Source organism: Pantherophis guttatus, chromosome 3 (genome assembly GCF_059756535.1).
Source record: "Pantherophis guttatus breed Tessera chromosome 3, ASM5975653v1, whole genome shotgun sequence".
Taxonomy (NCBI): Eukaryota; Metazoa; Chordata; class Lepidosauria; order Squamata; family Colubridae; genus Pantherophis; species Pantherophis guttatus.
In genome coordinates, this window is record NC_142065.1 from 105,757,845 (window position 1) to 105,784,655 (window position 26,811).

At 40.7% G+C, this 26,811-nt stretch overlaps 1 protein-coding gene across 2 annotated transcripts in view; it reads right to left on the reverse strand.

Moving 5' to 3' along the window:
• BRINP2 (BMP/retinoic acid inducible neural specific 2) overlaps positions 1-25,809 on the reverse strand; it is a 146,431-nt gene extending 120,622 nt beyond the window's left edge. The window contains exon 1 of one of the 2 annotated variants that reach the window (XM_034409734.3): positions 24,685-25,809. The gene's annotated coding sequence lies outside the window, so the exon portion shown is untranslated. The remainder of the gene's footprint in view (positions 1-24,684) is intronic. The other variant, XM_034409735.3, reaches the window with a different exon arrangement.
• Between the last annotated feature and the right edge of the window lie 1,002 nt (positions 25,810-26,811).

Genomic DNA, 26,811 nt, shown 5'->3' on the forward strand with positions numbered 1-26,811 from the left:
ATTTTAAGATATGTGGACTTCAGCTCCCATAATTTCCTAACCAGCATGCATCCATATAACTTAAATTTATAAAGCTTGGGCAACACTGATATAGAATATAAAAAAGAAAGAACACTGGTTTCATCGGTATCCTTCAGCTGGGAAACAGGCACCCACCAAATTCCCATGCTCAAGAAAGAATAAGGGTGGATCTGCAAATGTGTCTTTTATGAGAAAGTTTGTTTTAAAGAAAAACAACACTGCAACAGTCACCATGACCAATCAATATTTATGCAGAAAGGTAAGGTGTTTTTTTAAAAGGCTGGAGACAGATAACAATCTTATTTATGACTCTGAAGGTAATGTGATGCAGCCTATGACTGTATCCTCATCCTCTTTTGTAATGTTTATATTCTGTTACATTTTGGAATCATTGCCTAAAGATGATGGGAAACATTATAAAAAGGATCTGTGCATATTTTCTCATGAGAAGCAGTAACCCAAATGAGCAACAATAAATATCATCTGAGTGACAAGACTTAGATGAAATAATAATATGTCTGTGTCAATATGATGTAGTCCACATTGTCATGAAATTTATGTTCAGGCTGTTCATTATCTGCTAAGTGAAAAGATGAACCTATTACACTCATCCCGACCTAGTAAACTCAAGTTGTTTTGGACTAAACTCCCATCATTTGATTCAGAAATATTGAACAAAAGCATTTTTCATGACAACTGCAGTTATGATTGTTTAATCAAACATGTATGGAGAAGAAAACCTTGAAATCAGTAGAAGCAATTCCAAGGAAAGCTATTATCTGTGTTGATTATGAGTAATACCGGTAATTTTATTGTGATTTTCTGTATGAGACAAAATGGCATATAAATGTACATTGTTTTGGAAATATTTCTAGATATGAGTCATGGAACAAAACAAAAACCTATGTCCTTCTCCCCACTGAGAAGGACAAATGCTATCATTCTACTTCCTTTTTTCTAAATAGAATATAGTTCCTATGTATGATTTTACTCCAGCCTAAAGATATATGTATGCAGTTCCCAGGATTTGTGGTCATGACATAAAAGCCTTTTAAAACCCATTTGAACATGGATTACTCTGATCCTGCTACACTAAAATATTGCACTTTGGATTTGAAGGCAACAAGCCTTTTCAGAACAGATGGGGAAGGGCATCTACATAACATATTTCTTCAGCTCTTTAAAACAAATACATTTTAAATAACTATTTATTAAATTTATATGTTGCCCATCTCAGTCCATGATTCACCAAATAATAAATAACATAGCTACTAATCAACAGCACTATCATCCCAATCAATGCAGCTAAGATATGGGCTCATCTGTACTATCATGGCCCCTGATTAAATTGCAAAACCAGATCTTTAAGGCTTTGAAAAAAGCCAGTAAGTTTTGGTGAATCGCTCAGTCTTGCTAAGATTGAACTGAAGCCTGTTTTTTGCTTCCAGACTACCATAGTCTCCAGTTATTGAGTTAAGACTTCTATTGTAGGAGTTTGCATATGTGCAGAAATTTTCCTAATCTCGAAGGCAAACCTCAGATAAGGAAGGTTACATGCACGTAGGCGCCAGGAAATGGCATTAGAAATAAGACCCTAAATCTGTAAATAAGAAGAGCAACAGAGGAGGAAATGGAATATGTTATACTTTAACTATGGCTAAACATTATAAGTGCTTAAGCAAAGCAGTAATGGTTAACCAAAGATCTTATAGTTGCTGGAAGACTTTTGTGAGCCAATGAGATGCTGACAAGTACTCTGTAGCTGAAAGTAACAAACTATATAATGTCACTATGTAAGGCAATAAAGACACCACATATATCTTCACCTTTTGTGTGTGTGGTCATTTACAACATTCTATACCATCATTCAGATGGTTTGAGGTAGAGAGAGATATCTGAGTATCATCTGCATACTTATGAAAACTCAACCCACAACAATGAGAATCCAGTGGGTTCATGTAAATATTAAACAAGAGATATTAAAGTACTGAGCCCTGCAGCATCCCACATAGTGGAGATCATGGTCTGGATCTCTCCTCTCCTATCAATACTGACTGGAGCCAGTGGAGGAAGAAAGCCAGCACAACTTCACCCGCAACCCCCAAAGGCCAGACAAATGTCATGATTGATGTCCCAAAGACGCTTTTTCAAAAGGCAACTGGACTTTGTTTTGTTTTGTTTTGTTTTGTTTTCTTGAAGATGGAAAGATGGATTCTTCAACTTTTTGGATGAGAAGCGAAACATCTTCAAGAAAACAAACAAACAAAGAAAGAAAGCACTTTTGAAAAAGCACTTTTGGGACAACAGCTGACAGGTCAAGAAGCACACAGATGGATGTGCCACCTCCATCCCTCTCCCATCAGAGAATGCAATCAAGAATGCAACCAATGCTAATTTTGTCCCACAGCTGGGTCTCAATTCTGATGGAAAGGGGCCCAGATAATCCACTTCTTCCAGAGCTCTTTGGAACTGCTGCACAAACTACCATCTCCACAACATTGCCCCCAAAAGGGATGCATGCATATTGTCCAGCCCTATTGGGCCCAGCAATAGCCTATTGAGGAGGGGGGGCAGATCACTCTCCTTAAAAGATGGTGGGATCACTCCCTCTTTCAAAGAAGAAGAATTCATTTATACCAAGACCCAACCATCTTAGGAGACTGTAGCCAACATGGGCATGGATTTAAAACAGAGGTAGCTGAACTAATAGCCACAAGAACACTATCCACTTCATCAAGTCCAACAGGCCTCAAACTCCTTCCAGATAACCAGTGGTGGGATTCTGCCGGTTCTAGATGGTTCGGCTGAACCGTTTGTTAAATTGCTGGTTCGCCCTGCCCCTTGCAGGAAACTTTGGTTGGGCTTCTCGAGAGATGAGAGCTTGCAGGGGGCCGAGAGCAATGGAGAGCAAAATCCGGCTGCTCCCCGAACCAGACACTCTTTACCGCTCCGAGTCAGCAGGAAATGAGGGCTGCCTTGCGCCGCAAATATACCAAGGTGGAATCCTGATGCTGCACTTACAGCAGAGAGAAGAAGCTGGATTTTGCTCTCCATTGCAGACACCAGATTGGCCCCCTGCAAGAGAATGAGAGAGAAAGAGAATGAGAGAAAGAGGGGGAGAGAGAGAGAGAAAGAGGGGGGAGAGAGAGAGGGGGGGAGAGAATGAGAGAGAGAGAGAGAGAGTGGGGGAGAGAGGGAGAGAAAGAGCGGGAGAGAGAATGAGAGGGAAAGAGTGGGAGAGAGAGGGGGAGAGAGAGAGAAAGAGAATGAGAGAAAGAGTGGGAGAGAAAGAAAGAGGGGGAGAGAGAAAGAGTGGGGGAGAGAAAGAATGAGAGAGGGGGAGAGAGAAAGAGAATGAGAGAAAGAGGGGGAGAGAGAGAGAAAGAGGGGGAGAGAAAAAGAGAAAGGGGGGAGAGAGAAAGAGGGGGGAGAAAGAATGAGAGGGGGAGAGAGAGAGAAAGAGGGGGAGAGAGAGGGGGGAGAGAGAGAAAGAGGGGAGAGAGAAAGAGAATGATAGAGGGGGAGAGAGAGAGAATGAGAGAGAGGGGGAGAGAGAAAGAGAATGAGAGAAAGAGTGGGAGAGAGAGAAAGAGGTGGAGAGAGAAAGAGAGAGAGAGTGGGGGAGAGAGAAAGAGGGGGGAAAGAAAGAGAATGAGAGGGGGGAGAGAGAGAGAAAGAGGGGGGAGAGAGAGGGGGGAGAGAAAGAGAGAATGAGAGAGAGGGGAGAGAGAGAGAAAGAGGGGGGGGAGAATGCCTGAAGGACCCTATCCCATCACTGGGAGTCCAGGTGCTTCAGCAAGCAGCGCGCTGGATTCGTATTAGTGATCCGTGAAATTTAAAATTATGAACTTGGTGGTCCCTGAGGTCCAAAAGGTTGGGGACCCCTGCTCTGGAGGATTTAAGTAGCTTAACTGTGCTTGCTTGCCAATACCAGAATTACAGAGTTGGAAGGGACCTTTGGAGGTCTTCTAGTCCAGAGATCTCCAACCTTGGCAACTTTCTCTGTCTGGGCCTGATGCTTCCTGAGAGGCAGGGGGTCTCTCCGAATGGGACTACCTCCCCAAAAGGCTGGCCCCAAAGCCTTAGCTCAGAGGTCTTCAAACTTGGCAGCTTTAAGACTTGGACTTCAATTCCCAGAATTCTCTAGCCAGCATAGCTGGCTGGGGAATTCTGGGAGTTGAAGTCTGCCAGGCTTAAAGTTGCCAAGGTTGGAGATCACTGGACTAGAAGATAAATGATGGCATAAATGATGACCGGTCAAAAGTGCGAGGACCTGTCAGAAATCACTTTTTTCAGCCCTCTGGGTAGTCCCTATGCACATAGGCATGCCCACCTGATCACATGATCAGCTAGCCACGCCCATCCAGTCACATGACCACCAAGCCACACCCCCAACTAAGCCACGCCCACAGAACCGGTTGTTAAAAAATTGAATCCCACCACTGCAGATACCTAAGTCAGATCTTGCACGACAGGACCTCCTATAAATCTAGGGTCCAACTTTGCACATGTCCAATTAACTTTATTAATCAGATGCCCTGCAGGTTTCTCAGGGTGACCTTGCAGGTAAGCCAGGAGAGCTCAAGTCACCTGAAACAAAGTCACCAGTCAACTATCCCCAGAGGAAACTTGGGTGCAGAAATACTGGCATTCTGCTGTCTTTACCACAACATAGGCCCTTATAGTTTAGTCAGATTCATACTTTGGCATTCTTCAAAAGTGCTTTTCATCCACTTCACCCACCCATCTCCTTCCACTCTTCTGTGAGCCAAGGGAAGTTCTGAAATCCTCAGGTGAGTAAAAGCCACTTGGGTATGATCTGATCCAGAACACCCAGGACCCTCTCATTCCAGGTCACCACTGGGGCCAATCAAATTGAACTGCAGACCTTGGGTCATGTTTTACTGGGATGATGTTGCATGTGTTATGAGGATTTGCTCACATACTCCAAAATAGCTTGCCTTTGAATCTGAAGCACTGCTAGTTCTAATATCCATCTATCTTAAAACATCAGAAAGCTATGCTGGCAGGAAATGTGCTGCTCCTATTCCTGATCCCAATTCTGCCTGTATTTTTTCAGTTTAGAGTAACCATCAAATATTGCTTCCGCTGTTATATGCATGCATATGGTTGATTCCTCCAGCTTTGCTGCCCCAATCTTCAACCAGTAGGGAAAATATCTGCCAATCATAGCAACATTTACTTCTCATATTGTGGTATATGGGCAGGTGTGTGTAGCAGGGAACCATTTGTACACACCTAGAGTAGTGTTGTTGAAAGTTGAACAGTCTAAAGATGGGACTCAGGTGAGACCAATGGTCTCTGCCATCCTAGCAGATCTGACAGGGAGAGTGAGCTCCAGATCCTCCTTTTTAAACAATTATCATCTTGTGAGACAAGGAGCAATGCTTTTTTTGTCACAACACCTGCTCTATGGAACACTCACATACACACTTGAGAGCCTGTTTTTTCCCCACAAGGCTTGGGTTGAGATAATAGATGAGACCAATATAGCTGTGGCTTTGTGTAAATGAGTTTTATGGTTCCTTGGTTATTGTACTATGATTCATTTTAATTTTGTTTTTATTTGGTTTATAAAGGTTTCATTATATTGCTCATGTTGACTGTTATTAGCCATCCAAAGTTTGTATATTAGATAGCTGGCCATATAAATTTTCTAAATAAATAAATGCAAAGGAAGTCTCTATAGTAAAAAAAAAACAAAAACAAAATACAGGCATGTTGTTATTAGGCATATCTGAAGGATGACCAGAACAACGCTGTTGTCCCTAAGGCTTTAAGGGGACACCAGAATGGCAGCAGGTGAGTTTATGTAGTGTGAGATATAAATATGTAAACATAATCAGTGTTCTTAGCAGATTGGGCTTTCACCTTTTCCAAGGAGGCATTTATTATCCCCTGGAACCAGACAGTCAGTTTCTTTCCCCTTAATAATAAATCAAGAGGCGAAAGAATTGAACGGTACATATGAAGTAGGTTTACTTTGTCTACATCATTAGAGCTCAACAAATGAAATGGCCAATTGGTCCAAATTATATAATATCCTGAACTGCCCAGAAAAGTCCCTTGGATGGCAAAATGATACAATGGTGATTAAAAGTAACTGCTTTTTGCCTACACCAGCAGCACAAAGTAGACTTGATAATGAGTTTTAAATAGAGTTTAATCATATTTAATGCAAGTATCTAGCCACTGCCCAATTTATTTCCCTTGACTCGCTCTATAGAATACCAAACAGATAAGACTCTGCTAAGCAGAAGCAATTTTGCAGTGATTTCTGAATGACCAAAGCAGCAGTTGGATTGCCAGTCATGCTAACAGACCTATACGATCCTGTCCTACTTCCCAGTTTAAATCAAAGAGAAGCTGGGACAATGCTAGGGATAAAGTTACAAAATCCTGATGATCCCTGGCTTTATCTAAACAGTCTGGGATTCTCATTACTGTTTCTGAGATTACCAGTGTGAGTTCCTGTAGAATTACCGCTGGGGCTTTATGATGAGCAGAACAGCAGAACTGCTGTTGAACTGGTATATGACTTCTCTGTCTTCTCAGCAAAGACCTGATTTAACCTGGCTGTAGATGTCCTTCTGGATTGTTTCTTAACCCTACTTTCTAGCTTTCTCTTAAGTCCTGATTCTGAGCTTAGTTGCCCTAGCTTCTGGTTCCTGGTTCACTTGAAACCACCACCCAACATCTAAGAGGAGAACTTTCAGTCCTGTAAACATGATCCAATTTATATCTAGGGAAGCATGAACATGGAAGGCTTCAGAAGCAGCTGAACAATAAACAAATTGGGTTGTTGGCTTATTTATGGCTAAGATGAGTCCTTCCTAAGTTTCTTCCTCTGACCTTAAGCCACTGGGTCTGCTTCTTCTCTTGTCTGATTGTTTCCTAGAGAATACCTCTTCCTCTCTTCATTTCCATATGCTGTTGAATTCTGTGGATCTAAATCATCAAGTCTGTTGAATCTGTGTACTTTTCTTCTTACCAGGCAAATGCTGATCAAATCCTAGCTATAGATGGCTATTGCTCAACATAAGACTGTGTACTGTCAGCCAAATAAATGAGATGAAGACTGTCTGCTGCATGGAATGAGAAAGAGGAAAAAAAACAAAATTAGAGGCTGATGATTGGCAATCAGACTTGAGAAGTGGGTCTCACAGATATAATGGTATATGGGAGTGATTCTGGGAAATCAGGGGAAGAGAAGATATGGTCAGATAACCAACAACATAGCCATAACTGCACAGTGGGCAAGAGGCTCAGATGGGACCCTCTCTAAGTTATCAGCCTGAAAAGATGAGGTTAGGAGAATTGTACTTTTAGATTTGCAAGATTCTGTCAGCTTTGCAATAAAGTAGAATAAGCTTTTCTTGTTGTGCTTCCTGTTCGGTCTACCTGGTATGGCTGAGCTTTCAATTCAATATCTCAGCACAGAAATAAAAGGATTCTGCATCAGATTCCAAATTTTGAATCAATTCCCAAGAACGCACTCCTGCCTTATTTTTGTATAGTTTTATTTAAATGTATGGCAACCTCTGACAATAGATTTGCCTCAACAACCTTGGGATTCATTTAAAGCTACCTTGGCAACTATAACGCAGGCCAACATCAAGGCAAGTTGTTTGTTTCCATGGTTGTCCCTAGCTGGTCTAAGACTGTAATAATAAATTGTTGTTGGTTGTCCCTAGCAAGCACTATACTCTAAGGCTACACAAAATTAGACGGGGGGGGGGGGCTTTAAACAGAGATTTACTTTAGCCCTTCCTGAATGATGTTGTAATATAGTAGCTGCAGGACTGTATACCACACACTTTGTCCTTTACAGATAACTCCAGATATTTTAGCTGCAGTAATTGTAAATGTGGAAACTTTTTGTCTCAATATATCTGGAATGCACCCATTCAGGAAAGGCTAATCTAGAAGTAGAAGGGTTCCAATTCTAAGGTTAGGTAAGTAAACCTCAGCGATCTGTGATTCACCCCTGCCTTTCTTTGGGATTAACTGCAACAAATACAATTTTATCAAAATAAGCAAAGGCTTCCAAGTTTACATTTCATAATATATCTGAGTTACAGGAGTTTCCCTTTCTTGGCAAAGGTTTTGCATTAATAAGGTTAAGAATTATCATTTTTATTTCTAAATGCTATATATAAATAACCTATGCAGAAAATCTGGACTTTTGTAAAAAGTTTTGCTTTGCTACTGTAAGTCAGTTTCTTCAAAACTTATTTGGATAGCTAAAAATAATTAGGAAAACTAGGAAAATATGCATTTTGTAATATTCTGGATCTGCAGTGATAGCCAAATCTGGCCCTAGGTTCTGCCTTGATTTAACTTCCCAATAAGCAATTGAGTTAGAAGATAATTTAAAAGCAGTTTATTAGGGTACCCTGATAAAGTGGGATCTCTCTGTGAAAAAGGGAGAGCCCAGAGACTTATTTTATATTCCTTTCTATAGTTAACACAACAAAGAAAATGCAAGAGGAAAGACTGGACAGGATAGAAGTAATCTCCCCTTTGCATAGGAAATCAATTACATGTAGTCAAACATGTTACATATTTGAATCCCATAATATCACACATGTTCATTAAAATGAAGTCTGATGTCAGAAGGGGCATAAATTGTAAGGAAAAGATTGTTTGGAGTTCACAAAAGAGACATACCAGACCCCAATTTGTACTAACAAACATTTTCTTATCTAGTGATAGTCTCCAGCTAGTTTATCTTTTCAGTTTAAGAATGTTAAAAGCTATTTCTACATTCCAGGCTGTAATGAGCCTGAACGTCATTTTTAAAAAGAGAAAATAAGTCAAATTAAAATACAAAGTAACTATATTAGTTAACAAGTTACAAAATACATGCCATGTGTCCCTCAGCAAAGCATAGCAAAAGTGGACCTCCATAGGTAGCCAACAGGAAGGTTAAATTTGGGGAAGCTGTCTGAACTATATGCATCTTGCACTTAGTGGTAATGTTCCAGGATCTTCAAGGTATTTACATTACTGTTTCCTATCTATGTGGAAAGATATGTAAGAGCAGCCAGAGCAGAGACATTGGAAGTGGAGTCCACCCACATCCCTCTTCCAAAATTAGCCCACATAAATTCCATCCTGAGAATATAAGGTGTAAGAGTGAGAGGTATGAACCTAGAAAATATTTCAGTCTAGAGCAGAAATCCCCAACATTTCCGGCTTTGCAGACCAGGGGGGGGCGGGCGGTGTCGGGGGGGGGATAGTTCTGCACAAGCGGCCGGCAAGTGCACACAGCTCCATTTGCATGAGTGGTATGCGCACATATATGCCACTCCTTCAAATGGAGCACACACATGTGTGTGCTCACCTACATTTCCGTGGGCCAATTGCTAACCCCTCACGGCCCACTAGGTTGGGGACTCCTGGGCATGTCACAGCCTAATGGATCTGATTTTTGAGCTGCTGTTAATCCCTACCAATGGGGAGAATGGCCCTGCATTCTACTCATATTCAAAACCTTTATTTTTATTTTTGGAGAAAAAAGAATTGGTTGACTTGCTACATGCACATATTTTGGTCAAGCTTCTTGAAAAGCAAACAAGATAGCAAAATATGGAAATGCTTCAGTGGGAGTTTTAAGTATCATATACCAATGCCAGCTGCTGCAGTGACATTGATCTTTCAATATTTCATAATGGTGGAAGGTATCCAGTCACAATGCTTCATCCTATATCTCCTCACTTCAGTTAGTAGAATAATAGATAGAAGGATAAAGAAAGCTATCAAATTACCATGCTTTACAGCTATCTAAACTAGCATTGTGCAGAACAAAATATTGCCACTCATACAACTCTTGCCCAGCCAAAAGACTCTATCATTCTGCTACTTCCAAGAAATATAGCCCAACCATTTTGGTATATCAGATGTAGGAATGACTTTAGGTTAAGGCTAATAAGCACTTGACTAGGGAAACAAAGCTTTGTGGGCACCAACACCATCCCTCCTCCTAAAAACAGAAGCTACAGGAAAAATTGTTTACATTTCTTTAACTGTTCATATTATTTCAGGCAGCATTTTAGATGTTTTTGCACTGTGGTTTAGCTATTTTTAATTGATTATATTTGGGAAGTTTGCTCTAAAGCAGCAATGGACAAAGTTATAGTTCCAAGGCCTCATCATGCAGAGCAGATATTAAATTAATTGTTCTAAAAATTCAAGTCCTCATATTAGTAGAAGGTAGTAAAGTGGCCTAGAACACTATATATCCTTGAACCTGCACACATCAGACGGGAGTAGAATTAACATAAAACTAAGACCAGGGCAGAAGTTGTGGTACTACCATTTTCTTGCTGAATCAGATCTGGTAAAGACATGACCACCATAAGAGTGGAGGAAATTAGCCAAGAGAAATAGCAAAATCATCTTATCCTATAGCATAACAGTTTTAATGGATTGGAAACTTGGCCATTCCAGATGTGGGTTGAAAAATGAGAGTCAAGAAGCAGGACCTTGCTTGTCTTGAGGAGCACAACTACTGTTCCATTGTGCCAATGCTCAAGAATGAAAGCTGTTTGGTGAGCAGCTATTAATTCACCTTGCAGCAATAATGTTAATGGCACATATTGTACTTCTTCTGTGGCTTTCCAGACCATTGCATATCCAACAAGGTGTTTGGCCCCTGGTTAAAGTGTTCTTAATTGATTGTAAAAGATGATGGAAGAAATGTATGTAGCTTGACAAAAAAATCCATGCTAATCACTCTGACAATTAGCTAATGCCTTAATAGTGGAAAATCCAGGCAATACCCTGGTACAGTGAATCTCCCCAGGGAAGTCAGTGCCTTCAAATATTCCTGATTTTTTTTTCTAAACAAAATGTTGCAATTTAGGTTAGTCAACCTTCTCTATAGTGAAAATGTCATAGTGGTTTGTGGACCCACAAATTACAAACAACATTATTGTGGAGAACATTACTTTGAAGACTGGAATAAGGAAAGGTCGAACAATTAAAAAAAAAAAGTAACATGGTTACTCCAGCTATTGCTGAATTTCACCAGCCCTCACCAATAAGTCCAATGATAAGGAATATTGGGAGCTATGCTCTGATAATATATGGAGACTTATATGTCACCCACTTTGCCAAAGATGTACACCAAACTATTTTTAATAATTTGAAGAAATTATTGAATTTGAATCTGTGGTACGTATATGAGGGATCAGCTCAGACACTTTCAAACACAGTTCCTAAGAAAGGTTGTTCATCTAGAACACATTGGCAGCCTAAACAGAACTGTTTATGATTATCTTGGAACAGAAACTAATAAATAATAAATAAATTCCCCACCTCTAAACCAGTTCCAGGTGATGCTTCTAAAGCCCCAGTTAAGAATGCCCAGTCTACCAGCACTGATTATTGCATCAACATCTCTGGTATTTACACTATTTTACAGAATTTACAGAATGACCAAAAAACATTTCCCTGTTCCAAGAAGCTTTCATTATGAACAAGCTTCAGCACACCAGGCCCCAGAACAAGGAACTCCCCATCCACCCCAACAGAGAGATTGGAAAGTGTGTAAATAGCACTTTATTTCCCTATGAAAATTGACCAGGTTACCTCTAATACAGAGAAAGTACCAGTTGAATAGGGTAATGGCATTCTGCCCATCTTATAAATTAATGTTCTGTGCACCTCTGTCCAGTTGTACCCATTTCCTCCCCCCAAATTGGTAGATGATACTTCTCTTTCTCATTCCATCTGTTCCCAGCATTTTCCTATATTGAAGAAAATCGGCCTGCAACATCATCTAATGACCCTCTTAACCACATGCAGTTAAACACTGCATGGATGAAATTTAGCATGCTCCTCTTCCTTGGATCCCAAATTGCAAGCCTGTAATTCTAGGATCTGTAGAGAGTTCACCAATTCCTTTTTTCCTCATTGTCTTTGTATTTATTTTTGCTCTCTACAGTAGCTTATAATAGCCTTCTCCATCTCCCTAAATTGAATTGCTGGCTAAACCCTTTTATTGTTCAACACACTTCATATATATCATCACCCAATGCAGTGCTTTTGCTCAGGGAACTGTTAATTGACTTAAGATTAGGATATTTGGATTTAGGAATTATGAATCCAGGTCTTGTTCAGCTGGGGTCTCATTGGCCCAATAATTAAGGAATGCAGGCAATGACCGGATTGAGTTCTTTGAGGGGAACATGATCTCCCTATATTACCACCCACAATCATATACCTTTTATCACATAGATTTCAAAGATTCTTTCTACTCCATCTTGTCATTCTTTCTGGACACATCTCAGATATTAGTCATATCTATAGATCAATTCCATTGGCATACTGCTGAAATTTCACTAAAAGACTGTTTTCTATCTTAATATTGGTAACCAGTAACTTTAACATCCAGTGTGTAATATCCATTCTATATCATGGTCTCCCCCACTCCCTTTTTCTCTCCCCCCCCCCAACTCCCTTCAAACCTGCATTGAGCATTGAGGCAAAAATGGATTAATTAGCAAATTTAACTGTACTGCTACTCCAATGCCAAGCTTTCAGATAGTCCTCTTCTGAGAACCTTGTGCAAAAACCCTGCTGGTGGCTGCAGCTGTCAAATACCATATATCTCTAATTTTCTCTTCCATTACAATTGATATATTGAGACTTTGATGCCACATTCATGTCAAGTCAGCTTGGCATATTACCCTCACTAAAACTCTGAGCAATGAAAGTAACAATTCTATATAACCCTGTGTGGATATATCATAGCTTTTGGAGTTCAGTTTGTTTCCCTGCCCTATCTAGGGGGAAATTACTCATATTGCACCAATTTGTTTCTGTAATAACACATCTGGATCTTCATCAGGCAATTTGGCAGGTATGAGAAGGGCTATTGTCAAGACAATGAAAACATTGTTCTCTCCAAGCACAGCTCTTTCTGGACAACAAAATCCATGTAGGAATGATGTCTTCCTACAGAAAGATGATCTACAGGCTTAACGCCACAATTATTTTGCTCTGTAACCATAATGGCTGATGGTTGCTTTGGTCAAATCTATCAAGCTATGGTGATGATGAGCCCCCTGTTTATGTCTTTGGAGGGTATGGGGAGGTTGGGAGTGGAAGAAGTAGGCAAATGCCGGCCAGTTTATATGCTGCTACTCCAGCTAAACGTTTTCATTTTTGCAGCTCATTAATTTCTTCAGGATTTTTTTCTGACTTTGTTTTGCAGCCGACTAGGAACAAAAAGAAAAGAAAAGCCATTGAGGAGGGTAAAAGAGAGGCCTCCTAAGAAGGTTCTGTTCCAAACAATGAGTTATCTAAATGGCCTTGATGTGCAGCTGAGCCTTGAACTAGAAGTTGGCTCCAGTAGTGAATCTGAAAAATGAAAAAGGGTAAAATGTAGCTGACGAGAAATTGAGTTATGAATGAAGACAGCTGTCCCAGTTTATGGCTCATCTTTGGCAACCCATATAACCTTCTCCGCCTCTTTAAACTAAAGAGTACAAAATTACCATCTAGGATTATCATAAAAATGGCAATCCAGTATAATATGGTATACGTGCAAAGGTTTAAAGCACTGTAAAGTGTGATGTAAGTCATTGTTCTTATTAAAGTTGCTATTTTTAGTGGGGGGAAAACTTGGCAGGAAACTGTTCTTGATACACTTAAAAAGTTTCACAGGCTTCCCTTAAGAAATTGGGCAGAAGATAAAAAGGGGGCCAATTGATAGCAAGCTGCCCTTGGCCTAAAGATAAGAAATTATTAGAATAACCTCTCCACTGACTTCAGATTTCTGCCTTGTCCAGAAATTCCACTTCCAATAAATCCAGACACAACAGGAGAATACAGACTGAGAGGAGAGACTGACCCCTGCTGGCTAACAAAAGCAATGTCATAATACAAGAACTTGATCTTGTCTATGGATTTGTTCTGACTCCTTGAGCTTATAAGAATGTTGGGATCATAACACAAGGCTTGTGGCTTCAGGTGATGCAGCATATCCTTTTATTTTGGTTGTAGGGTGCCTTTCTCTGAAGCAAAAATCAGAAGAAATCTGATAGCATCTGTTCAGACTAACCGATTTTATTAAAAGGTATAATAAGCTTTTGTGAATTACAGCTCACTTCATGAAATGTAGTGGAGTGGCCAGATTAATATAGGATTTAACTTGCAATGAGCTAATGGGGAAAATAAGAGAAACGCAAAAGACAAGATGGATTTGCAGATATTATGTGAGGCAAATTAGAAGTACTTTTTATCAATGAATAGTGGTAATGTGTTAATGTGCTTTTTGAGGCCTTCAGCCTAAAATCTTTTGATATATATGAGTTCAACAAGTTCTCATTCAATTGTGCTAGGAAAGTTTCTTTTTCCCAAGATGGTTGCTTTAAGGTAATGGAGTGTCCTAGAAGAGAAAGATGCTTTAATGTTACTTTGTTATTTTGCACAAACTTTGACTTGCTTGTCCTACCTAGAATCCAGGGTAGCATTACTGGCAGATGACGATAGAGTAAAAGTAAATGAAGACATCTTTAATCTTGGATGTGCACTTATTGGGGCATATCATAGTTCTGCTGATATAAATGCGGAGCAAAATAAATGTCTGGTTTTGTTGCAAGCTCTTGTTCTCATGTTTGCATCATTGTTCTATTGTTTCCTGTTGCTTGTGAGAATTTGTTTCAGGTTGGGTAGTTGTCCATATGCAAGTTTGGTCCTGCTTCCCAGGGCCTAAGAAAGTGCAGCATCATTGTAGACTATAGCTTATTAATAATGCATTTGAGTGAATTGAATTGTGAGCTGTAAGTGACAACCAGTACCGTTCCTTCTCAGTGGTCTGTCCTTTAATAGGTCCTCCTTGAAAATTGATCTGGATCTATTGATTTGTCTATTGATCTCATTGGATGTGTAGTTTAGTGTCCTGAATGCCTGGTTTAATTTCATCAGTTGAGCATCTCTGTCTCATTAGTTAATGTGGTTACAATCACATTAGAACAGATGTGGTTGTAGTGTAAAGTTGGCTACAGATGAGAGATTTGGTAGTGTGTTCTGAATGGAACCTGTAAGTATGTAGATAGGCATGGGAATATGTATTTCTCCTGTATAATGTGATTTTTATAACTTATTGTTTAGTTTCATAATTGATGGAGAAGTGGAAATTGTTGACATCATGATGGGATTTGTTGAGAGATTCTTTTCCATGGGTCCAGATGATGAAAATGTCATTAATGGGTAATGGGTCTAGTAAAAGAAGTGGCCAATGTGTTAGGGTTGAGAAAGCATTTTTGTAAGTCAGCCATGAAAAAGTGTTGTTGAGCCATGCATATTCCAAAGATGTGCCACCAATTTTCAGCTTTGTTATTGCTGGTGTGGTTATGGATGAATATGAAGTATTACTGGCTGGTGGCAAGGTGTGCTTTATGACCAAGGATTATATTCTTGATTACTTGAAATCCATATTTTTATGGATATTGGCGAATAGTGCCTCAACATCCATGATAGTTAAAATTGTGTCATTAGGGAAATTGCCAATGGGTTTCAATCTTCTTAGGAAGATTGTGGGTGAATCTTATGTGATCGGGGATACTGGTGATACAAGATCTGAGTAGAGAGTCATCCTTATTCATTCTTAAAACAGAATACGGCTAATAAACATAACATATGCAGTTATTCTTATGTGCTCTTAAAGCAGCTGTAGCCAGGTTTCAGAATAGACACGGAATTTAAAGTCTATTCCAAATTCGGATATGCTCTGATGAAATTTATTTATTTATTTATTTATTGGTTCGATTTATATGCCACCCTTCTCCAGAGACTCAGGGCAGCTTACAATGTGTTAAGCAATAGTCTTCATACTTGAAATGAAGCATCTTTGTAACTGTACTAAAAATATTTCCCAGAATTCTATAAACAGACTGAATTGGAGAAGGCAATGTGATTCAATGAACAGAAAGTGGCAATAGACAATAGCATCAAAGACTCAAGCATTCAGGAAGTTGATTGCATGGTCCTGGGCTAGTCCTGTAATGAACTCTTAGACTTGCAACTCAGATGAGTTCATTCCAACTATGAGTCCTTCCACTCTGCAGAAGGTCAGCAGGCAAGCAGCCCAATCTGTGTTTTTAATGCCTAAAATGCCTATTTTTAGGCATTATAGGTGTTTTTAATGCCTATTTCCTTTCCCTGACATCTGCTCTTGTAATTCTACTGCATTAGAGCAACAATCAATGCTCCCTTGCCCTTTGAAAAAAAATCCCTCTCTTCTCCGTTGTTGACCCCTGGCCATGGAGTGATGTCCTCAAACATCATTCCATTTTTCTAATGAATCTTAAGTAGTGACACTCAAATAAACTGACATTCTCTAACAACAGCTTTCAAAAACTCCATGCCTTCAAAATAAGATGTTTACAATTCATTGCCAGGGGACAAAATAAGATGTCTTCCTGCGTCATCTAATCTCCCTCTAATACCCACATAGGAAGCACCATGTATTCACAAAGGATCCAACCATCCCCTTGTGAAGGCCCAGGAGGTTGAGAGCTGCAGCACACAAACAAGAAAGCAACAACGGTGTAGGGCCTCACCTGACCTCCCACCAGACAGCCTTTACATTAAAGTAGCTCACTGTAATGTTCAGGAGCAGGTAATAGTTCTCCCCTATGTAGACTGCAACCTAGCCCAGTCATGTTTATCCAGACCTGTATGAAATATTAGATGGATACTAATTCTGCAGTTAAACTCTTTATAATATTTTTCCCACTTTACCTTGAAGAACTGAGTTATGGAATGGAGCCAGAGGGAAGGATTCAGCCTAATCAAATCCCACAGAAAACAGGCTGGATAGTTTACATATTATAAGAATGAGCTAATTGTCCAGCCATCTTTTCTAACTGATTAGGGAGGGAATCATCTGATTTATTCTTCTGCGTTTAATACAACAAAACCTGATATGCACAAGTGAGCTAGTGATTTTTTTTTATAGCATGGAACTAATTATTTTCAGTTGCTAAACACCTGCAGACAAGCTATTGTGAAAAACACAGTTTCAGGTATACTCATAAAGGTTGTACACAAAAAAGCACATATTGACAATTTTGTATATATTTCTTATATATGTCATTGGGAGATACCGTCACTGTTAAAGGAAAAAAATAATAGAAGGGGCAGAAGTATTATAGTGTTTAAAAAAGAGGAGCCTTTGAGGTTTTAGGCATATGAATTTAGGCAACACTCTTTGGTTGGCTTTAGATATATAAAGGTATATAATGTATATAATGATTAGTTTTGAATGGCAATTAAGACCTTTCTCCCTGATCTGGTGTTGTAATACAAAGGTGGAAAGTAGTAAAATGACCCACAAATAGACAGATTCCATATTCTCTATATCATTGTGCCAGAATGCTGGTTGGACAACAGTACTTCCTCTGTTTTGGTGGACATTTGGGTAAAAAGTATGTGCTAGAAGTTTATTATCAAAGAAAAAGTTGTGGTGAACTGAGCCAGGTGTTCCAATTTAGATAAGCTTCAAATTATGCAAACAAAACTAAATAGAAGATATGTTGTTGTTTTTCTCCAGACTATTAGTATCCTCTCTGTCTACATTGGCTAGCACCAGTCCTCCAGGGCTACAGAAGCATTCAGAAAGGAACAAAGGCTGCAGCTTCTCATAACTTCTCTGTCATCATTGTTATTATCTTTTATTTACTAGCATCAGGAGGTCCCATAAGCAAGCAAGAAGGTAAAAATCCCTGCCTGAATGAGTTTACAATTTAACGTGGGTCTGTGAGAGGGGAGGAAGGGGTAGGGACACATAGGGGTAAATATGAGCAAATGGCATTCCATAGTACAAGGAATGTCCTGCAGAATTGGAAGGGTGATAGAATCTTGCCTATTCTGAACTGATCGTTGCCAGAATAACAGGAATGTTGCTGGTATTGCACAGGTTTACTGCTGCATTTAACCAAGCATCTTTAGGACATTCACAGTTACCAGTTATCACTATTCATTGTGTTTGTGACTGATTCCAGAAAGATGTATGTATGTACTGTAGGATCCACACCTCCTTTTTTAATCCTTACCACAGCCTTACAGGGTAAATTGAGTTGAGAGATGATATGGATTCCAGCAATGAGTAGATTTAAGGCAAAGCTTTTGAAGTCTAGGCCCAACACCCTATCTGCTTCTGTTGTAAGAGCTTCCTGTGATCTGAAGATTAATACCATTCAGAGAAGGCCAAAGAAATCACACAGTGATTCAGTGGAGGTATGTTCACATCACAACCCCAGTTAACTGAAATACTGTTAACTCAGTTGCCTTGGTTTATCCAGCAGACTGAACCATAAATTACCAATTTATTTTAACCTGGCAATCCATTTTATAATTAATCAGAAACATTGATTCTTTGAGTCAATTTAATATCTATTATTATGAACAATGAAATAAATCTAGGGGCAAAGTACATTTACCATGGTGACAAAAGAGAATGTAAATTGGGATATGGCAGTGATGTGTATGGAACATGAATGTTGTTTAACAAATAAAAGGAATATTTTTGATGTGCCTTCTGTAATAGAATTATGGTTCAAATATAGAGGCCAAATCAAAATTGAATCCCTAGTAATTAAATCCATTTTTAAAAAGAAAGCCTTTAGCTTCACAGAAACAAATAAAAATATACACAAAGCACACGCACATATATATAGTACAAAATACAATGTCTTGATTGTAGCCCACATGTAACCTCCCAAAGTTGTTCCCAAGTAAGCATTGTTAATCTGACAGATGGAAAAGTGTTAAATACATGACTTTTAATTATATTCAACTTAATTAAATGTGTGTAGAAGTCAAATTAAATATAGGTTTTGTTCTGGCCCTAACCACAATTTCTTAAAGAGTGTTGGGTTTTCTCCTTACAAATGTGCAAAATTTTTCATCTTTGGTTTTGATTTATTGCTCTTCACTTTTAAAATGTAAATTGCACAGTATCACCTGGTGTCAGGCATCTAAATTTAATTAATTAATCAAGTTTAGGCTCTGGCATGCAACTTAAAACACAGCAGAGGGGGTGTCATTAAAGCATCTTTGCTCTAAGGGCTCCAATTTTCAATCACATTTATTGCTACTTTCCCACAATATTTTTGCTATAAAATTGTTAGAGTAGAGATTCAAAACAAATATAATGGAAATGATTTCAAACAAAATTTACAAATGAATTTATTTTTACTATTTTATCTCATCATTATGAAACAAAAGATCTAAATTCATGTTGTGCATAATTGATATTGAAGGAAATTGGAATAGAATAACAATAGCAAGGTGTGCCAGCCAGTATTTCAATTATCTTCTTTGTCCCCATCCATTTTTCTGGGGCTTATATATTGAGAGCACAAAGTCTGCCAGAAGGATTTCCTGCATAAGTTCCAGGGTCATTAATGAGTGTTTTCTTGTGCTGCTTCAATTCAAGGGATGAACATTATAGTGGGCTGCGTCCCAAATCTATCATCCAAAGAGACTGGTAAAAGAAGTTCAACTACTCATAAACATCATATCCATCACTACCTTTGATGTCATTATCGATTTGATTCTGAATTTTAGACATCCTTGTGCAATCATTATGAAGATTACCCTTTTCATAGTTGAAGACCGCAGGCTATATTGACACTGGCAATAGATTCTACTTTTTTTAAAAAAAAGATCTATATGCATGTTGCATTTTAGAGTGCTCATTATTATTGTAGGCTACTGGGTGCCTTAGAAGTTTTAGGCTACAATTCCAACTTCCTTTTCTACTGACTGAGGCTGATGGAAATCAATATCCCATCTGGAGAGCAATGTTTGCCTATGATGGTGGAGGTTCATCCTACATCTGAGCTATAGATATTTACCCCATCACAATGTTTGCCTATCTCTGGTATAGGAAACTTCTCCCCCAACACACAATATTTCAGGAGATGAACTATTCCACTTACTGCTGCCTCTATCTTCTGTGTCCACTAAACTAGAAATAACTACCGGTACTGCAAAGATTCCATGTGGTCTTCTTTTCAGCAGGCAAGTAAGCAGACACTGTAGCAAGTAATTTATAAATAATTGTGCATTCAACAATTCATCTTTGAATATGGAGAGAGGGGGGGAGGGAGGGAGGGAGGGAGGGAGAGAATATCTTGGGAGCTTCCTACTGTGATTCCCCACTGCTTGAAAGCCAAACCACCAGTGCTTGATACTAGAAGTATCAATTCAGGAAGATTTCAGCTATAATCTTCAGAGCTAGTTTCATTTATAGTGGTTCAACTGTTGGATTAATATGCCCGAAGCCCATGTTTTAGTTCACCCTCAGTCATGAAAAAGCACTAGGTAAATTTGGGCTAGTGACTTTCTCATATTACAACCCACTGCACAGAGCAGGGGTGAAATGCTACTGGTTCAGACTGGTTCAGCCGAACCAGTAGCGACGGCAGCACAAGGCTCCGCCCACCCACCCGGTCATCGTTTTTTTACCCTCTGCGCATGCGCAGAAGGGTTTGCACATGTGCAGAGGTCCACACGCACATGTGACATGTGGCGCGTGCACTTCCGAACCGGTAGGGAAGGTAAGTAGATTTTCACCCCTGGCACAGAGTTATTGTTGTTGTGAGCAAAAATGAGGGGAGGAAGTGTTATGTATGTAGCCCTGAGCTCCTGAAGTAAGAACAATATATACATCTAACAAATGTACACCTTGCGCACGGTCACTCATGCCCTAGTTACCTCCCGTATGGACTACTGTAATGCTCTCTACATGGGGCTCCCCTTGAAAAGCACCCGGAGGCTCCAACTGGTCCAGAACTTAGCCACGCAGGTGATTATGGGCGCAGCTCATTACGCCCATGTAACACCTCTCCTACACGAGCTGCACTGGCTCCTGATGGTCTTCTGGGTGCGATTCAAGGTGTTAGTTATCACCTTTAAAGCACTCCATGGCTTAGGACCTGGGTACCTACCTACGTCTTTTGCCACCAATAGCCTCCCACCGACCAGTTCGTTCTCACAGGGAGGGACTACTCAGGGTACCATCAGTCAAATTATGTCGACTGGCGACTCCCAGGGGGAGGGCCTTCTCTGTGAGGGCTCCAATCCTTTGGAATGAACTGCCCCTGGAGATACAGAATATCCCTGATCTCCATGCTTTCCGCCGTGCCCTCAAGACCCTGATGTTCCAACAGGCGGGGCTAAACACATGAACATTTGAATGATTTTTAAATGTTATCTAATTCTGGGTTTTTATTTAATTGACCAAACTAAGTAATAATTTTAATTAGCAATTTTATGATGTTTGTGTGTCTATATTTTTCTTGACTGTACACCACCTTGAGTCCTACGGGAGAAAGGCGGTATAGAAATATAATAAATAAATAAATAAATAAATAAATAAATAAATAAATAAATAAATAAATAAATAAATAAATAAATAAATAAAATCTGCCAGCAAAGCTTTCTTTGATAGACTAATTCATAGGCCTCAATCTGTCAGAGGGAAGTGAATGCACTGCTTCCTAAATCTTTAATAATAAAGCATATTTTCCTTTGAGTTTAATTTAAAATTATACCTTAGTGTCTGAAAATAGTCCTAAATGTAATTTAAGATAGACAAACCCAGAATCCTTATTTCAAACAGGTTGGTTAAAAAGGTGTTTACCATCTCTTATGATTGGAGCACCTGAAACAGATTCATTGTAGAAAGGTAGTAGATTGGCTATGAATGAATAGAGGGAGGGAGGGAGGGAGGGAGGGAGGGAGGGAGGGAGGGAGGGAGGAAGGAAGGAAGGAAGGAAGGAAGGAAGGAAGGAAGGAAGGAAGGAAGTCCAGACCAGTAAACTAGGTAGAGCTGTCCAGAGAAAGGCATATTATATTTATCTGACATGGCACCCTGATGCTCAAAGTGAGGGACAACAGTATGTTCTGACACATATTTGTGGGTTCCTATATTGAGAAGCAAAAGAAGAACAGGGAGCCTGTATCTTTATGGTGTAAAAGTAAGCATCTTCACAAAGGTAATTTGTCCTCAGGAAGACAGAGGAGCCTCTCTTTCTACAACTCTCCAAGTTGCTGGTGTACTAATCTTTTTTGCACCTGTTTCTCCTCCAGCCATTAATAATGGGATGGGCAATATATTAAACAAAAGGCATAGTGGTAACATTTTATTCCAAGTAATTCTGAGAACTTCATTTTAACAAAGGTGTACCAAACACATACTCTTTTAGTACTGTCCCATATTGGTTCTGGTGCTGAATCAGTCAGCACTTATCAAGGCAAGAGTAGAAGAAATAGGAAGGAGATAACCAGGAGGAAAAGCCAGAGGAAGAGCATCAAATTGTCTAAACTGGATAAATGAATGAGTGAGTATGTGCCTATGAAAAAGGAGTGCATAACTTCAAAAGCTGCACTCAAAATTACACTATGTAATCCTATGTAATTTAGAGAAAGATGGCTGTTATTTTTGAATAAACTAGACTAATGTGCATAAGCACACTAAGCCCCAAAAAACTAAATTTAATTCATATACAATCTACCTCAGACAGATTCCAGTTTTGTACATTGCACTACTATACTAGCCTCAGAACTCCTGTGGAAATACAGATCTCTCTTTGTCTTCCTTGAAAGCAGTCCCATTTTGCTTTCATGTACACATTTATCAGTTACATACTATTAATACTCAAATGACTTGGGTCGTTCATCTATAAAACAATCCTGTGAAGTAACTGGCTAAGGAATTCATCTGATCCTCTTGCAAATGGAGAAAAGAGGAACAAGATACTCAAAGCCTACTAAAAGCCACCCAATTTCTTTCTCTCCGGGGTAATATCTGTAATGTATTCTTTCATATCACAGGAAACTTGTTATTTTGAATATTTTTCTAGGATTCATGTTAACAGTTATTTTACCATGCTAAAGATGCAGGCCTAAAATGATCTTTCTCCCTGCACATCCTAACTTAATATAGACAGTCACACAATAGAATTTATTTAAAACTCTGATTTCTTTCTTGCCTCCTTCCATATCAAGATTTCATAAGCTTTTAACAACTGCATAGTGCAGCTATTCAGCAGGTAAACTTTCTCCTAATACTGCATTTTCATGTTGGGAAAACAATGCCTGTTGAATTTCTGCCAGTCATGAAGCTCTTAAATTGTCAAGATCCCTGCCAAAAATAAATCCTGGCTTATATGATTTTAAACTTGCTTTCTACTTTCTGCAAATAGAATATTTTTTATAACTCATTACTTCTTGTTTTATTAAGTACTTATTTAACAGCATGCTTGAATTGAAGGGAAGGAAAATAGCCATTCAATACCACTATAAGCGTTCAAGCTTGACAATGACCTAATGAATTAATTGAAGACATTCTTTACAGATGAATAACTGCATATCGTTATGTATACTATTCTCCTTTCAAATTCACTCCAGTAGAATAAGGAAGGTGCAACCTACAATTCAATTGTCAGTAGCAGAAGTCTAGTTAACAGGTCCAGGTTGCACTTGACATTCTGCCTACTTGGAATCACTTCACACATTACATTTTTAGATTTGCAACTAATATCTTATTAGTGTGCACCTAAAAGGGTGATTACATTAAATATGTGGACACATTATAGGCTATGCCTCCATTATGTGACACCTTAGTAACTAATATAAATGAATATAACATATCGATAAACTATTACTATCCTTGAATTCGCCTCAAATCAAGAGTTTTGCAAATATTGGTGGGTGTGTGGGTGTCAATAGCATAGAGAAAACTAAATGAGAACAAAAGATTATTCTTCTATCTCAAATCTGTTGTTTGAATAGATTCTGGTTGTTTCGTGAATAGACAGCATGGGAGTCCCAGAGAGGATTTATTTGGAAAAGGTAATTGGACCTGGGTGAGGGAAGGGAGTTTCAACCTTCAAACTAAGAATTTGGAACTCTTGGGCTGCATCTCTCCATCTGCCACAGGTCTAACAACTTCTCCCCGCATCCATACGGACAAACGGAATTTCCATTCACGATATTCTAGCCACGATCTGCTAAATTCAAGGGTTCTCAGGGTAGTCACGGGCGAATGAAGCCCACGAGGTGGTAGCCGGTTATTTGTACGGTACGATCGTTCGTGAGAACTCTTTTGGATCGCATCCGGATCTGCTTTTTTGGAGTTTTCCCACCCTGATAAGTGCAGCTGAACGGAGGGCAGAGGGTGGCGTTATACGGAACACCCCTCTTCCTCCCTCACACGCGCTCTCTCGCCGCCCTGCCTTGGCCGTCAAGGGGCTGCCTGCGACGCCAGAACCGGCTTGGGAGGGGTGCCAGCTAACCGACTGTTCTAATTAAGGGCGACCTCATCGGTCGACCTGCCACACGTGGCCCACTTCCCACCAGGGAGAAGAGGCGCCGCGGATCCTCGGTATCCCTCGCCAGCCCTGCCTCCCTTGAGGCTCTCATCCGAGCCAGCCCTGCCCGCGCTTTGCAGCTCATTACCCGCGCGCCCAACCGGCTCTCCCTGGGCAGCAACAGGCGCGCGGTCTCAGCGGGCAGCCGAGCCCGCCACTTTGCCTGGCAAGGGGGGGGGGTCCCAAAGCCGCATCCCGAGAGCAGCTGCGCCTGCGAGCGAGCCGAAAGGGAACTTCCGAGACTTACCCCCCAAACGGCAGAGGACTGGGGAAGACGGCAGCGAGGGACGGGGACAGGCGACGCCTGGAAGCAGCTCGGCTTAGCCAGCCAGAGCGGCAGGTAGTTGCTCGGCGTTTCTCCTGGAAGCGGGATGCCAGCCAGCCCCTCGGGCTCTTCTTAGGGCCTCCCCGGATAAGTTCCTCGCGAGGGCTGGTGGAATAAATGGTGTTCCTGGAACGACGCCAGCTGGAATCCTCGCCCGCTCAGGTTCCAGCGTGCCATCTGCTGCTCCGCTGGACGGACGCTGCCCACCACCATCCTTACCGGCCCGCTTTCCACAGAGCTCTTAGGGCGAGAAGCTGGGTGGGGACTCGCGTCGTCTCTCGCGGAGGGCGCGGGAGGAGGGGGTGGGTGGCAGTTAGACGGGGGAAAGGAACAGCGGTTCCCTCTCGAGCCCTACCTGCAGCTTCCTCCTCAGCACAGCCCTACAAGTGCCGGGCAGGTGCCGCCGTGCGTGGGGAACGATCCAAGTAGTCGAGAAGGTGCCCAGCTTCGGGGACATGGTCTCCTCTCCCCGCCGTGGAGGTAGCCAAGCACCTGGCTCTCTTCCTAGTGTGGACGCCCGGCGCCCGCCAAGTAAGGAGCACAAATCCCATTGCCACCATGGTCTTCCCGTGCCATGCTGGAAAGCGGTGCTGGGGCTACGCTTTTGGCTGGACCCGCCAGGGACACAGCAGCTCCGCTCTCGGGCGCTCTACCTCCGGAGAGTTGTCACCTGCCGGGTCCCTCTGTGAAAGTGCCTCCAAGATAACACCGCTGCTCGCCCGGCTCCCGTGCCATCCTCCTCTATTTGATGCATGCAGATCGCTCAGCCAATGAGATCTCTTCCCTTACTCTTTGCGAGCCTTCGATTGGCGCAGGAGCTTGGCACCGGCGTGGCCCGGGCGGGGAGGGGTCGGCTCCGGGTCTCCTTTGGCCGGGTGGAAAAGCGGAGGCAGAGGCTGCCCCTTCTTGCCTGACGCCGCTGAGAGAACTTCTCCAGACGCTCTTCCTTTTTCAAGTAGCCGGAATGGAGATCGGGATCCAGGGAGTGCCCGGATAGCACGGTGCAAGGGCAGATAGAGTTAAATCTAGGAGGAGGAAGAAAAAAAAAAAAACCGTGTCAGGCACCACCGCAATGGAATCAGAAAGCAGGGTGAGATTGGGGAGAAGGGGGGGTGTAATGCGAGGAAGGGCGCCTGCAGTTGATTGCTGTATTGCAACCCCTTGCTACTGAAATATTTAAGCGGATCTTGCTTTGGAAATAAGCCCAGAGTCAAGAGCAGGGAGGGGAATAAATGATACAGCAACCAGGAGACAGATATTTGCAGATAGACAAGAAAAAGAGGCTGTGAAGGGTGAGGGTGAAGATCGGGGGAGGACGGAACTACTGAAGCTTCTGGTTATCCAAAGAGGTGAGCTTCTGTTGTTAAGGAATATTGTGGATTGGACCTTGCTCCTCTTTGCAGGGAGTCTTAACATACATATTCTTCCTTTTCTATCTCTCCTCTCTGGTGCATCTTCCATGCCCTCCTCCCCAGTTTAGTCCAGAAGGAGGAACTTGGAACTGAAAGAGAAATACAAACCTACACTTAAATTTCATGCCAAATTTAAAAGGCTATGCCCCTAGTTAACTGGGCTTTGCTTTTGCCCCTAGTTTCCAACAGAAATCTTTCAATTCTTTTTATCTTTTTTCCTTCAGGGGGCTTCTTTTTGGTGTGAGCTGCCCTGAGTCCTACGGAAATAGGGCGGCATACAAATTATATTAATAAATAAATAAATAAATAAATAAATAAATAAATAAATAGCCAAGTTGTCAATCAGAGCAATCCCAGCTCTGTTATAATGGATAAATGAGGCTCTCATTAAGCTACAGGTATTATAAGAAAATTTAAACAACCTGTGATTTGTTGAATCATTGTTTCAGAGTTATTTGCAGGTAGTCCTCAGCTTATGATCACAATTGAGCTCAAAATTTTAGTTGTTAAGTAAGACAGTTATTAGGTGAATTTTGCCCCATTTTATGACTTTTCTTCGCACAGTTTTTAAGTGAATCATTGCAGTTGTTAAGATAGTAATATAGTTAAGTGGATTTCCCCATTGACTTTCCTCCTC